Below are 15,080 nucleotides of genomic sequence, written 5' to 3'. Positions count from 1 at the left end.
AAAATTTAATTTAATTTTTGATGATGGATGTAAACATAAGATTTCTAAAATTATAACTTTCGATTCACTCGTTTAATATTTTAACACTTTCTTAAACTAAACTACACATTGCTTTTAATTTATTCATACATAATTGACTTGTTTATCAAATGTTATTTTTTAATAAAACATAGTTAGGTGATAAATGCATTTGGGAAAAGGAAATAATAAGAAAAGGAAATTTTATTTGGGTACTATAGTATAACTAGTAAATTAAGAATTTTAAAAATGTTGTTTTGGTCACGGGCTAGTGGAAAATTTCTATTTATATTCTTGTTTCACTAAAACTTTTACTAAAAAATTAAATTGCATATTGATTTTAATTTTAATTATACGTCATAAACTGGTATTTAATACTTTATTTTTAATAAATGCTACATAATCAGTGGATTGATATATTAGTGATTAAATAAGAAAACAAATATTTCCTTACTGGCACATTTCGGTCAAGACTCTTTTTAAAGATATGAACGTTGATCAGCAAAAAACGAAAATTTTCTACTCACTCGTGCGCATTTTAACCTTTACACTAATTTAAAACCCCGTCGTGTTTGATTTTATTAATCTGAAATAGACTTGTCTTTATTATAAATAATACAATATAATCAGATGGAGCTGTGATGGGTCAGGGGATAGAGCCTTCGCCTTCCAACGAGGCGAACCTAGTTTGAATCCCAGTCGATACGAATTCCGCTTCCGGCTTGCACCGACCCCAGTGCTAACGTGAAATATCCTCAGTGATAGACGGATCATGGGTTAGAGTCCCTTTGCCGTTAGGTTAACCGTGGGAGTTTCTCGTGGTCTTCCTCTCCATGTAACGCAAATGCGGGTTAGCTCCATCAAAAAGCCCTCCACGAAGGCAAAATTTCTCCTAATACTCGATCCAGGAGTTCTATTGTCTTCTGGATTGGGTTCAAAATTACAAGGCTACGGAGTTGAACATTAATAGTCGTAAAACCATAAAATTTCGTCAGCTGTTCAACGACGGTTATAAAATAACATATAATCAGATGATTAATTTATTGGAGATTTAATACGAAGATAATATTTAATTTGAAACTATATAGGCACTAAGACGTTAAGATTCATAAAAGTTCAAGTTTTAGAGTAGTGATACTATAAAAACTTTCATTGCTGCATATCCAATCCTTACCATTAATTGATTCATTATATTTCTTTCTATTAATTATTTTTAAATTATTTTTCCTGTTTGGAATTGCCTTGCAATTTTTATACATTTATCCTCATTGCATATTTTTAATAATATAATAAATGCAATGTTAACCGTAATATACATTAAATATAACTCCCTTGTTAATAATTAGCCAGATGAAAAAAGCTCCTGAAAACTAAAATTCCAAATCTAATTTAGCAATGCAAGATTTGACTCCAAGGAACCGTCACGTTTCCTTCAAACAATAAAAATTCTTACGACTCAAGATTATTTCTANATTTTTCATCATTTTGTGGAACTTTCAAAGTTAATTATTTATTGAAATTAACGGTTATGAAACAGGAAAAAGAGGATTACTTTTGTTTATTCAAATTATTAAATAAATTTACTTAAATTCTTTTAATTGATATTTAGTATTTTTTTGTAGCGTTACTAGAAATATCATTAATTCACTTGTGACTGGTAACTAGTAATATAATTTCTTTCGTTTAAACTTCATTCTAAACATATGTTATATATTTTGTGTTTTTGCTAAGAATACGTTAAATTTCATTAATTTTCTTTCTGTTAATTTTCATTATTTTTTTCATTATTTTTTTCATTAATTTTCCTTCTATAAATTTTCATTATTTTTTTTTCATTAATTTTCTTTCTGTTAATTTTCATTATTTTTTTTCATTAATTTTCTTTCTGTTAATTTTCATTATTTTTTTTTCATTAATTTTCTTTCTGTTAATTTTCATTATTTTTTTTCATTAATTTTCCTTCTGTTAATTTTCATTATTTTTTTCATTAGTTATCTTTCTGTTAATTTTCATTATTTTTTTTAATTAATTTTCTAATGTTTTATTGAATTAAATTTATTGTTCTCAAATTTCTCTGTAACTCTGGAACTTGTTGATTAAAATGCATTTCAACATTAAGAAATGAAGAGAATGCGTCGTTCAAAAAAATTAGAGAATTTTTCTTGTATAATTAGTTAATTTTTTCCTAAGAAATACATTTAATTTAAAAATAATAATTTTTTAAACTTAAACTGTTAAATGTTACTAAAAATAAATTTTGCAACGCTTTCTTGTTTGTTAGAAACTTACTTGCATACGGAATTTTTAGTTACCATGCTTCTCTCATACATTAAAAAAACAATTTACCTGGGAATCTACTAGAAATCATTTATTAAGAGTCACGTGTAAAATAGCAGTGATTTAAAAACAGATAGTTTCTGAAAAAATACAGAAAAATATTTACTGGTAATTGTACTGCAATGAAACTCATAAAACTCCGTAAATTACTTTTCAGCTCATGACATTAAGCATTTTTCAATTCAGAAACCGAAAAGGATTTTGCATTAAATATGAATCTCAAACTCCAAAGCATGATCAGTGAAAGTGCACGAGAAACCAAAAAGAGGCCAAAACCGTAGTAAGCTGAGACTCTACCTATTGCATCCGGACCTAAAAAATAAGTAACAAAGCATTGAAATATGTAAAATATAGTAGCTTAGTTAAAATGCCCAGGCAAGAACCGGTGTTTTCCGTAACACTGGAATGAGAAACTTAGTTTTATGCATCGAACAAGAACATATTTTGCGTAATTTATCTGAGATTCATGTTTTCCTCCCTGTTGTTGACGTATGCCTGTTTATGCAGTGGGGGTGCGAAAGTTCTTGTTTTCCAGTGGCGCCATCTATGGCGAGGAATTCGACTTTTGCCGCACTATACGTTGCATCAGTTTATAGGACGGACCCATTCATACATCCACAGATCGTAATTTTGACTTGAATCAGAGTACGATCGTTCTCCAATCCAGTACCCCATAGGTATTGGTTTGCTATGGGAACATGGAGGAATTTTGCGACTCGACAGATTTAACGTGCATCAGTCTATTTACTAGACGGAGAGTCTTCGGCATGCGGGGTTTGAACCCACGAACTCTCGGACATGGGCCCAGAGCCCGACCGACCAGACTATCCCTGCCTTTCCTTCCTATATTTTTAAATTACATAATTTTCTCCGTGCATTTAATTTACAAGATGTTACCAGAATTGTCATTACCATGCAGTACGTTAATTTTGTCCGAATTTTTTATTTGTGCTTGTTAACGCTAATTAATTCAAATAAACTCAATATTTCTACAGCCTACATAGAAATTCTATTTATCCTTATGATCTTATAAATAAAAATTCTTTGTAGAAATTCAACAAGTTATATGAATATTCCCTAACTATTCTCCACATAAATGCCACTTTTGTTCCTAATTACTTGTATATCTTAATATAACGTTTTGCGAAATTCAAGAAGCTATATGAACATGTATAACTGTTCTCGACATAAACATATTACAAAATGGTACTATTGTGTTTAATTATTTGTATATCTTAATATTATATGAATGCAAGCTATATGAATAATTACTAACAGCTCTCCACATAAGCAAACATAATATAAAATGCCACTATTGTGCTTCATTATTAGTATATTTTAATGCTATATGAATAAAAACTATATGAATATTTACTAACCGTTGTCCACATAAACATAGTATAAAATGTCACTATTGTGTAAAATTATTAGTATATCTTAATGCTATATCAATTATAAGTTATATGAATATTTACTAACTGTTCTGCACACAAACATAATATAAAATGTTACTATTGCTATTTATTATTTGTAAATAATAATGCTATATGAATGCAAGCTATATGAATATTTGCTAACTGTTCTCCTCATACACATAATGTAAAATGTCACTATTGTGTTTTTAATTATTTGTATATCATATTGATATATTAATATATAGAATATTTACTAACTTTTCTTCACATAAAAATACTATAAAATGCCAATATTTTGCTAAATAATTAGTATATCATAATGTTATACAAAAACAAGCTATATGAATATTTACTAACATAACTGTTCTCCACATAAACATACCATAAAATGTTACTGTTGTCTTTAATTATTTGTTTATCTTAATGCTATATGAATTATTTACTAACTGTTCTCTACATAAACATGCTATAAAATGTCACAATTGTGTTTAATTATTTGTAAATCTCAATGCTCTCTATTTAAAATATCTATTATCCGGAGCAAAACTTTGCTTTAACGATTTGTCCACTACGTGCATCTCTTTTTATACTGACATTGGTTACTTTGATCAAAGATGTTTTTGAGTTATCACTGTGCTTGCCCCGCTATAACACACTTTTACGACTTATTCGTGAGGCACATTTCCTTAAATGTATCGATCAAACCATAAAACCAATGGCACTTTTCGTCATTTTATCACTTTATTTCATGAAGTTGTCGCGGCAAAACCGTCTAACACAAACGGAAATTGCGTTTATGGCACATTATAGTGCGAAGGTCAGTTAAAGGTCACATTCATCTTATTCTTATTCCCCACTTTGGTGATTCCTCCCCCCCCCCTGCAAAACGGGAAAAGGAAAGGGAGAATCTAGAATCCATCTCTTCTCATTAGTGAGGTAATCCAGATATATACCTTCTAAGAGTTACTTATAAAAGGACCTCTAGTAACAAGGTTAACCGCTAGCAGTTCGATCGAACAGATCAACTATCGCTTGATTAGTCGTTTTGTGGTCAGTTGGGGTAATTCTGGACCGAGGTTTTATCGAAGCGAACTAATTAAATTGATGTTGACTGAGACATACCCCATTCGACTTTCTTTCTTTATCAGAATTTTAGCAATCGGAAATACCTGTAAGCAAATCAATGGTTAAGAGAATGTCTAGTACTAATTCTAGATTCAGAGTTTTTTTGTTCTAATTCTGTACGGAATTCAAAGCGCTGAAAAGTTTGAAAGATACTCGAAGAAGTAATTAATTAATCAGGGTTCATCCAATAACGAGTAATTGAGAGAAATTGAAGTTCTCAATAAATAATGATTAAGTTAGTGACATTTTGTTAGGTTATTAAATAATGGCACATTAGTTACTTAGATTTAACTACATTATGAATAATATTAAGCTATCTTTATATTAGTTTAATTTTTTATGATTTGTACCATAATTAATTATAGTAATATAAACATATTGCAAGAGAAATATTAATTAGAGTTATTTATTTTATTTATTTCTCGCGTTTCGTTGATAAATCATTTATCAGGTCTTGCAGGTATATTACATCGCAATTTAATGCAACTACAGTGACTTATATAGCTGTTGAAAACCAACTAACTTAAGGTAATTAGCATATTTTTTTATGTAAGAGAAAATTTATAATAAAATAGCAAATAAATCTATCTTATTAAGATTATTATTCGTTCTTTTTCTTTTTTCAAAAAGAGAATCATACTCTTGAGAATCATACTTTCAAAAAGAGAATCATACATAGAGAATCATCAGAGTGTATATATATATATATATACACTCTCTCTCTCTCTCTCTCTCTATATATATATATATATATATATACACTATATATATATACACTCTATAACAAAAGATCGATGCGCCGAGAAGCAATCCTCCGATTGCTTTGACATTTTGTATGCATGAATGATTTGAACAGATATGGCTGGAATGATGCCGACCTGGGACGTATTGTCCTTAGCGACGAATTCCAACTGTGTTCTGACGATCATCGAAGAAGAGTTTGGAGACGCACAGGGCAGAGGGGGGATCCTGCCTTCATTATTGCACGCCACACCGGCTCTCAACAAGGCATTATAGTCTGGGGTGCCATTTCCTTCGACAGCCGGACCCCTTTGGTCTTCATTAGAGGAACACTTACTGCACAGCGGTACGTCGACGACATCCTAAGACCTGTATTGCTACCGTTCCTTTTGCAGCCCCCTGGGCTGGTTTTTCAGCAGGGCATTGCCAGACCACATACGGCACGTGTTGCTATGAACTGTCTGCAAGCTTGTCAAACTCTTCCCTTGCCTGCCAGATCACCAGATCTCTCTCCCATCGAGCATGTCTGGGATATGGTGGGAAGGCGATAACATCTGGCACGGAATGTTGATGACCTCGTTCGACAATTGGATCGAATTTGGTAGGAAATACGGCAAGAGACCATCCGGGAGCTTTATCGGTCTATGCCAAGCCATGTGGCAGCTTGTATCCAGGCTAGAGGCGGATCAAAACCTTATTGAACTTGTTACTGTAACTCTGCAATAAATTATTCAATTGTTCTGAAATTCTAATCATTTACTATTCTGTGCATTGTCTTCCTATCCACTAATTTTCGTTTCAATCGGAGAATTCCTTCTTGGTACGTCGATTTTTTTGTTATAGAGTATATATAAAAGCCTCAATTTTGATTTTTTTCCCCACCTTCGTTGATTTTCCAATTGCGTGGCAGAATACAGGGTGGTCCCGAATACCTGGTACAAATTTTAAGGGTTGATACAGGACATTGTAANTATTTATATATTTAATGGATTCGCTAACACTGTAAAAAACAATTCGTATATCTGAATTCCAAAGATGGTTGTAACTACTTTACACCAAAGTAGTGTTCCACAAAGTGCTCTATTACATCAAGAATAGTACTAATCCTAGCACTAAGAAAAACTCAGAAAGTGCTTTTATATTTAGTAGCCACCACCAATCCACATTCTTGTTACTTGATAACACTAAAATTTATAACTACAAAAATATATGATACACGTAGGAATCAGTCAAGTTATTTTTACGAGATGACATAAAGTAAGAATCTGTAATTTAGATTGCATACGTGTACTAATCCTTAAAATAATGTGAAAGTAAATCAAATACATGCTAGGCAGAAACAATCTTAAGACGCTAACAGGCACTAACTAGGCTTAACAGAACAGTAGCGGGTAGACATATGTAAAGTTATTTAGTACAGTTTACAACTTCAGTTTCTGCAGATGAAACGCAACGTTGAGGATAACTACAAGTCGTTATCGATTGTAAACAATTAGAAGAACGGAAAACGCGCCAACATTGGAGTTTTTGGAAGCGAAAACATTTAACTTACTGTGCAAAGAAGAGTAATATTGATGTAAACTTTTAGAATTTTCCTTGTTTAGAGCTTTAATACATCGTTTAAATTGTAAATTATAGCTCAATTTGGTCTTAACTTGAAAAAAAAGTGTTCCTTTACTCAACTTTTAGGGTTGTTCAATATAAAATTCGGTTAGATATGAAACCATAGTTGTGCAGTGTATTTATATGCTACTTTTAATGCTCTCTAAACGTTACAGATTAGAAATGTGTGCAAATTTGTAAATAAATACGAAATGTGCACTATTTGCTTTAATTATGCTTAATTTCTTTACATTCACATTCTAAGCTGATGTACGGTGCGCAAAATATATGAATAAACAAGTAAATTCACCACCCTGAATAGCTTTTGATTTAATGATCGGATCTTCTCTGTTTCTAGGACTTAATCTTAATGGTTTGTGGGGGACCTCAAACAAGCTAATTAATTAGTACATTAGTTGTTTTAAGTTACGAAATCAGACACAAACACAATTAATAACAGTACCTCTTTTTTCAACGGTTTCCTTACATGTAAGGGGTTGTCGCGATCTGGTGATTTCGCGGAAATATGATCCGGGTAGAGTGATCCTAAAAGCGGTTGAAAGTTTGGACCCTTTAACGTCAATATAGTTGAATAAATTTCGAATAGAAGGTATAAGTATTTTTACATCATTCCAAAGAATGTAATTTTAAAATTCAAACTGCAAAACTTGTGTAAAATCGGTCAAATAGTTCTTGAGAAATCGAGTTTCAAAATTAAAATTACTATTTTACGATTGCAAAATTAACAACAACAGTACAGAATTTTCTAATTTTCAAACCTCCATATAATACAAGATTTAATTTAATTAAAATTTCCATTTAATTCAGCGTCTTAAAAATTACTTAAAAAACAAAGTTATCCGATAGCAAATAGAAACCATAATCACGCTTATAAATTAACTATGCCATTTATTAAATCTAGTATAACTTTCAATCCAACATAAAAACTAAAATAAATTATATCTGAAACTGGTAATGATTTCCTTCAACTTTTAAATTTTTTAATAGCCCCCTGAGAAGATCATAATGCGGTTACATGATTTAAAAAACCATGTCTTTATATTACATATAATGCACAAAAATCACTTTAAAAATTAAGATAAAAACCCCATTGACACCATATCGGTAAAATGTTCGAAATATTTCAAATATACACTTGCCTGTCGCTCTCAGCACTGCACCCTACCAATGAAATCAAATTACAAAAACGGAGAACCCATACATAATTCATCGCTTAAACGCAGCTGAAGGAATGTATTTTAATTCCTGCATTCAAAATTTTCTCACGTATGCCCCCTCTCCCAACAATCCTTATTTTCCTGGAAAATACTGGATAGTCCAACCCTCTTCTAATTTCTGGAAAAGCAATAAATTCTGTGACTTTGGTGCACTATCCATTCGAACGTGATCACCTTACTGATGCAATCTGTTTGCTGGCTAACGCAGTCATTAAGACCTGAATTATAAACCTGCAGGTTTTTCCCTGGTTTTGAAGGGGGACGGTGTAGGAGTTGAACCGGTTGTAAAATTGTACCGAATGGAAATTGAAGGTGCTTTTATAAAGCATAAAACTGAGATTTAATCTTGGTTAGGAGTATTATGATGATTGCGATGCGGGAAATAAAGCTTTATTTACGTATTTTCGGTTGCAAAAGTTTCTTCTTGAATCGAGGATTTGTTGAGATTGGATTGTGAAATCAAGTTTATTCAAACAATTTTAAATAACACTGTATGAATTGAATGTACGTTAAAGATAAATTTTTATACGTTTTCATTGTTTTCCGAATGTGTTTAAGCTTGGTGCATTTTGGTATAATAGTTTAATTAGTAGAAAAAACGTTATTTTGTGACGCCTCTGGGTGGAGCATATTTTTGTCATGAAATATTCATCAAATCATGATGTTGAATTTAGTCTCATTGTCTTTTAAAAATTGCTCTTTAATTATTAATATAAAGCCCTTCGTGTGCCAGAGATGTCATAGAGGCAAACCTCATTTTTCGATTGCAAAATTTTCCTTATTTGTGGATTTGTTTGAAGGTGGATATTAACGACATTGAAATAAGGAAGATCCGTAAGTGGAGGAAGTAGTCAAAACAGAGGGCTGTATGAAATGGAATTGTGAAACAAACCAGGGCCCACAAAGAGTGGTAGAGCTACAAAGGAAGAGAAATTTCTTTTCGGTATGTTTCCAATAAATAGTTTAATTAATTAAAAACGCGTTATTAAATGATTAACCAATGCTCAAGACAAGAAATTTATCAAATATTGAGGCTAGAGGTTAAGTTATCACGTTGTGAAAACTGATTATTTGTTAATAGTGTAAAGTAAAGCACTTCCGCGATAGCCTTTCGTAGGTCAGGAGTATCACGTGGGAAATGCTTCTCAATTTCAAGACTAATGGCATGAATGATAGCAGCAGGATTCAAAGTGATGCGGAGAAGTTGAAAAACTGGTAACAAAACCATTTTAGTTATAGTTTGCTCTTGGGATGAGTGAAATAGGCTCTTACACGTTTAAATTATAAACTATTCATCACTATTTCATTTTTCTGGAAAATAAACACTGCTACATTTATGTTGTAACTGCTAAAAAATTCTCGGCAATAATGGTTATTTTAACTTTCTCGAACTGAAGCTTATAATGAAAAGATTTTCTTTCAAATTTTTGCGATTTTCTCTTTTATGTAAATAAGCTTTCAGCTTTGGGGGGCAATGTGGTCAGCACTAAGGATCACAATGTTGTCCAAAGAAGCCGATACCCATTGATATGAATCTGGGGAGTGGGGCTCTCTCCGGCTGTATGGAACCTCAATCCTTCACAATGGCAGCTCAGTGCCTTAATCACAGTGCCAATGTGGCCTAATAATTCATGCATGATGACATACGAATGGATTATAGCTACTATGATATGAGAAAAAAGGATTAATTACTTGCTTTCGGGTGCACATATTTTAAAAACTCAGAAATTTTTAAGAAGAAATTTTTTTTTTTTAAAGTCAAATTAAAATTAAATTTTCTAGAATCAATATACTTAAATGATAATTTTTCTGCAGTTTATCAAATGTATTTCTATTTTTTTCTTTATATTTCATAGGATTATGCGCTTTTTAATTAGTAGTTAAGGCGTCAATTAATGACATATCTATGATTACAGATTTTAATGAAAAATATTCTTCAAAATAAGGGTAGAATTTAGATGCATAGCTCAGAATCTTCTCGAGATTCTTTTTATGATAAAATTAGCATGAAATACTGTAATTGAGATACGGGAGAAGAAGTTTCATTTGTTTTTGTGTTTATACATTTCAGGAACCTAGAATATTTTTGGGATAAATTAAATTATGAAATTCTCTATAATATAGTCATTTATATTCCTACATTAAATTACATACTTATTTTCGCAGGTTTTTTAAATGAAATTCTAATTTTTCTGTTTATTTCCTTACTGTTTTTTAAATACATAAAATTTATGGTTGGAGTAAACTAAAATATAGATTTTTTTCTCCAATCAATTAAAAACTATAAGCTCAGAATCGCACGGGTGATGGGCAAATTAGTAAAGTCATGTATAATTTAATATTGAGGTCTGCTATTAATTTTGCAGATTGATAGTTGGAGGAAAACAAAGTGGAGGTAAAGGACCATCATTGAACTGAGAAAGAAATTTGGTGAAAACAACCAGAATATGGTAACATTTACCGTGTTGGCTCTTGGGAACACCAAGCTCGGTTGTTTTTAACAAAGCGTTTTGGTAATGGTTTTGGTAAAATTAATACTAAAAAATTGTTTTAGGAAAAGTGAAAAAATTGGGTGATTTAATTATGATACCTTAGAGCGGCAATGAAAGCTATATTTTTGAAAATCAGAATTTCTGGTAAAATAAATTATTAAAATACAGTAAAATTTGTTCTTATCAACAAGAATTATATTTTTTTCATCAGAAATATCATCATACGGTACTGTAATCTTGGCAGAGTTATTTCCTCAGTGAACAAATATATCCAAGATTATCTTAGCGTAAACTTGTTTAACACCGTGTTTCTCAGTAGTAATTCTTTAGAATTAGATAACGTTTATTTCTTCGTTTACATACATTTGCTTGTGACACCTAATTTGAATGCTTTTAGACAAATATTGTATAGGTATACACCGAAGAGCCATTGCATTATAACCACCCTCCATCTATAACAATGGGCTCGCCCAGGTTTTCATGGTTTCTCGCCCAGGAACAATGTTTTCATGGGACACGGTAGGACCCATAATTCTCATAGAACAATCCCTGACGTCTGTAAACTACTTGAACATAGTTGCAGATTAGGTTCATCCATTCATGGCAACAGCTTTTCCTGCGGGGGATGGTGTTTACCAACAGGATAATGCACCATGTCATAAGGGTCGAATTGTCATGGATTGGTTCGAGGAATATTCCAGTGACTTTCAAGTCATGTCTTGGCCCCCAAATTCTCCTGACTTTAATCTAATAGAGCATTTGTGATCCTACTTGGAAAACCAAATTTGTGTTGCCATGCTACCTACTCGCAGTGTGAGGGAATTGCAGGACCAGTTGGTGAGCGCTTGATACCAGATACCTCAGACTACCTATCAGCACCTTGTGGAATCAATGCCACGGCGGGTGCTAGCAGTTTTGAGGGCTAAAGGTGGTCCTACATGTTATTGGCAGGGTGGTCATAATGTAATGGCTCTTCGGTGTATATTGATGATAGCCATTACAGAGTAACAAGTACTAGTTTTCTTGAATTTTTATCTAAAATAAGTCCCCCGGGATCTTTTAAAACTTTCTAGAAATTGGAGGAAAAAAAATTCTAATTACTATAGATTAGGAAAAATTAGAAACTTTCTATAAATAAGGAATATGTTTTTAGGAAAAATTTTTAATTTAAACTTCGGAAATATTTTTTTAAAGTCTTTTTTTTGTTTTAAAAAGAGTTTAATTTTTTATAAGAAAAGTAAGTGAACAAAAACAGTTTTGGTTTAGTGATTTTCAAAAAGTTATTAAATTGCATATATATATATATATAGTGAAAGGAATTTAAATTTTCTAATTACTAATTTGGATTTATTCACAAAAAAAGCCCATTTGTAATTACAAGTTACGCTTTAAAGTATTTTTAATGTAATAACGAATTACTACGTAGTAATAAATACTAAAAACGTAAAGTATAGTGACTGCAAAAATACCCTTTTCTTCCTAATTAAACTTCTAAAAATTAAAATCAATGAGTTTTTAATATAGTGTCTTGGCCTTCAATTTCAAGGCAACTATCGACCCCCTAATTAATTTAGCAATAAGGCCGTTTGCAAGAAAGTACCACCAAAAAATATCCCAAAATCTTAGAAGCATTATATCACCGTGCTTTACCGAGTAATTTGACAAGCACTTCTTGAAAATTCTTTTTTGCAACAATACCTTCATACGTAACTCCTTTCCCTCGCGTTTTAAAGTTATTGAACTTGCTTTTAAATGGAAAAAAATCCAATACTGAAGAGAAAAATTGGTTCGGTTGTCTTATAAACAATACCCTATCTTTAATAAAACGTTAGTACATTGTTAGAAATTTTTCAGAAAAATGATTAAGCAGCAATTTAGTTAATTGTTATCTCGCCGTATTCAAACGAAACAGTCAAATGCCCATCTTAAATAAAATGTTCAGACAGTTAACAGTGAGAAGAACTGTTAATTAACTACGTTCGCCTAATACGGTTAAACAATGAGAATTTTATCGCATCAACTAAGCATACCTGTTGAGGCCACTTATTTCTTGCAGCTGTGTACATATTATAGCCGAGAGGATTAATCTGTCAGTCTCACGGCCGACACAGGACGGGGGTTTGTGCCCCAGTATTATCACCACAATATTTCCTCCATTTCTTTCCAGACATGAAAAGTTTCCAGTATCCTGCACTCCTCAATTTGTGTTCTATACTCTCCAACGCCCATTACTTAGCGAAAATCCTAGTGTCCCATTCTCCAATGTCCAGTAAGTCATTTTACGGTTTTGAAACCATGCTGGATATAAATGGTTTAAAACCGTATAGTTTCGCATTCATGGTTTTGTAACCAAACTGTTTGTAAACGGTGTCAAAACCGTAAGGGTACAAAATGTTCTTTACCGTAAAAATTATGGTTAATTGGAAGGAAAGACTGTTTCCTGATATTTTACCATAATTTTAGAATGGAAATTTAACAGTACATACGTTGGGCGTTTGGTGTTAAACCTTGTTATTACAAGTTATTTATATTTACTCACCCATTATATAGTAATTGTAAATATTTGAAACGTTAAGTATAGGGATTGCGATTATATATATAAACATGAAAATATATCACGTTAACAAAGTTCTTTTCTTAATTCTAGTTCTAAAACCTAAAAACTTTGAATTTTAGACAGTGTTTTTTTCACCTTCAAGACAAGTATCTGTTCCCTTTAGATTTTACAATAAAAAACACATTTTAAGAGTGTTTTCTTATTTTTATGGACTGATAATGAAGTTTTCCATCCTTTTCAATCGAAATAAATCACAAATAAAACAATAACAATGAGTTTTCGAAAATCCTTTTTGATGGTTCTGAACACGCAGACTGCAAGAAAAGAACCCAAAGTGAAATCCTTTTTGTATTACAAACGCGTTCGAAGCGTGATATCACCATGTATTACCAAGTAGTTTGACAAGCACTCTAATCCATCTCCTTGAAAATTCTTTTTTGCAGCACTACCTTCACACGTTTATCCTTTTACTCTTTTTTATATATATATCGAAACGGATCTGTTTTATTCTTTTATCTCTATTCTTTCGCCAAAATAGATTTTTCCTTTAAGAAACTAAAGTCTACGTTAACACTTAGTCTTTCAGTTTATCTCTACCCGGATCTTTGTATCTATTTTTCTAGAGTACTGTAAGATTTTAAGTCCTGCTTTGATGTATACTGAAACTTAAATAAATTATGTAAATTCTTTATCACTTCTATTTATCATGCTTGTTTTATACATTGATTGTTTCATTTTTATTGATTTATAGTTTTTAACTATAATTTTAATACGATATATTTTTAACAAATAAAATACATTTTAGTTAAACTTCCTTTAATTAAATTTAAATATTGATATTTCTGATAAAATCTATTTATTTCTTAATTGAAAACATCTTCAAGAGTCTAAAAAATGTAGAACATATTGCGCATAAATGATAAGAAGTCTATGTGTGCTAGTGACCAGTTTTTGAGTAGAAATCATTTCTAGAGTGTTGTTAAATAAATAGAAACTCAAAGATAATAATAATGTTACTTTAGCTCATTACAGTAAACTCCAGTAAGTTTTCGTTTTCTGCAGAAAAATGAAATCATCACCATGATAAGCGTTGTATAAGTGACCATTAATTTAATTATCTATTTATTTATATATTCATTATTTGCCATCTTTGTTCTTCTCTATAATTTTGCATCAGGCTTTGCTGATGCAAAATTATAGAGAAGAAAATTATAGAGAAATTTTGCATCAGACTATAGTTTTCCTACACATATTGTCTGGGAAATCATAATGAATGCCGCAAGTATTAAAATCGTAGTCCTAAATATTTAAATTTGAGCTAAGCAATATTAATATTAAAATATCTCTACTTTTTTGTATCATCTGTTAGTAAAATTTCAAGCTTGGTCTGAATTGCATTAAAAAAGTGCTGTTATATCCTTAATGGAATTACATGGGGTGAAACTCATAAATAATTCTTGAAAGGTACGGCATGAAACTGACTTGGAACTTTTAACATCTGACCATAACGTCTGTTTTCGGTTAATGTGACAAACTTATAACACTGTACAATGTA

At 31.3% G+C, this 15,080-nt stretch overlaps 1 protein-coding gene across 7 annotated transcripts in view; it reads right to left on the bottom strand.

Moving 5' to 3' along the window:
• LOC107446399 (cell surface glycoprotein MUC18) overlaps nucleotides 1–15,080 on the bottom strand; it is a 328,310-nt gene that overhangs the window by 61,519 nt on the left and 251,711 nt on the right. The gene's annotated exons all lie outside the window — the stretch shown is intronic.

Source organism: Parasteatoda tepidariorum, chromosome 9 (assembly GCF_043381705.1).
Source record: "Parasteatoda tepidariorum isolate YZ-2023 chromosome 9, CAS_Ptep_4.0, whole genome shotgun sequence".
In the NCBI taxonomy this organism is placed as follows: Eukaryota; Metazoa; Arthropoda; class Arachnida; order Araneae; family Theridiidae; genus Parasteatoda; species Parasteatoda tepidariorum.
This window is presented reverse-complemented; position numbering and strand designations above follow the sequence as displayed.